Source organism: Populus euphratica, unplaced genomic scaffold (assembly GCF_000495115.2).
Source record: "Populus euphratica unplaced genomic scaffold, PopEup_1.0 scaffold10.1, whole genome shotgun sequence".
In the NCBI taxonomy this organism is placed as follows: Eukaryota; Viridiplantae; Streptophyta; class Magnoliopsida; order Malpighiales; family Salicaceae; genus Populus; species Populus euphratica.
In genome coordinates, this window is record NW_011499856.1 from 149,216 (window position 1) to 150,822 (window position 1,607).

Genomic DNA, 1,607 nt, shown 5'->3' on the forward strand with positions numbered 1-1,607 from the left:
TTTAATATTATTTAATTTTTTTTGTTGAGATATTTTTTATGGTATTAATAATTTTATAATTAAAATTTTGATATATCGTTGAGGTTTTGTTTTGTTTTTTTAATTTATTTAATATTTTTTAAAAGATATTATAATCATGAATAATGATGATAAATTATTAAAAATTATAAAATCAAAAGAATCAGAAGAATTAATGGTTGAAGTGGTGTCTGGACGATGGACAGGAGGCAACACGGTAAGAATGGTGGAGGTAGGCAAGGAAAGGGACCCACAAAAGGGAGCAACCAGGCAGCATCCATTATCCAATAAGAGTACTAATATATATATATATAAGAGCTGACTTTGACTAACTTGTTAGCAAAGCAAACCCCAAGCTCCAGCCAGCCCTCATCTTTGACTCTTTCAAACCTCTAAGGCTAACGTAACCAATGGCGTATGCGTGACCATTAAAAGCCCGTGATTATGGGACCCATCAAAGTAATGGGTCCCATCCCTTTTGCAAAGCTTGCTTTAAATTCTCAATTAATTACTTTGCTGTTGGTTTTTTATTTTTTTTAAACGGTAAATTTTAGTTTCATTATATATATAATTTAAAATATTAATTAAAAAATATAAATTTAGTTAAAATTATACCATCTAAATTTTAAATATATAATCTAATTAATTTAACAAGTTTAAAAACAACCTAACTAGTAAAAATATTATTTACATAAAAAAATTACAATAATTTTTTTAAATATTAAAAAATACATCCCAAATCAAATAATAATCGATTAAACTCTCAATTTTATGATCTGAAATATGATAATTTTAAATAACTTTTAAAAAATATTTAATGGGTAGAAGAGAAAAAAACAAAAAATACTTAAAAATACATCGAAATTCTAATTACAATACTATTAATATTATTAAAAATATTTCAATAAAATAAATTTATTAGCACTCAAAAAGATCATCATTGATATATATTTATTACTTTCTAATACAAGGAGGCCACTCTTCATTTGAGGGTATCAAATATAACCCACTTAAGTTATAATTGATGATTATTTTAATATTATTTAATTTTTTTTGTTGAGATATTTTTTATGGTATTAATAATTTTATAATTAAAATTTTGATATATTTTAAGGTTTTGTTTTGTTTTTTTAATTTATTTAATATTTTTTAAAAGATATTATAATCATGAATAATGATAAATTATTAAAAATTATAAAATCAAAAGAATCAGAAGAATTAATGGTTGAAGTGGTGTCTGGACGATGGACAGGAGGCAACACGGTAAGAATGGTGGAGGTAGGCAAGGAAAGGGACCCACAAAAGGGAGCAACCAGGCAGCATCCATTATCCAATAAGAGTACTAATATATATATATATAAGAGCTGACTTTGACTAACTTGTTAGCAAAGCAAACCCCAAGCTCCAGCCAGCCCTCATCTTTGACTCTTTCAAACCTCTAAGGCTAACGTAACCAATGGCGTATGCGTGACCATTAAAAGCCCGTGATTATGGGACCCATCAAAGTAATGGGTCCCATCCCTTTTGCAAAGCTTGCTTTAAATTCTCAATTAATTACTTTGCTGTTGGTTTTTTATTTTTTAAAACGG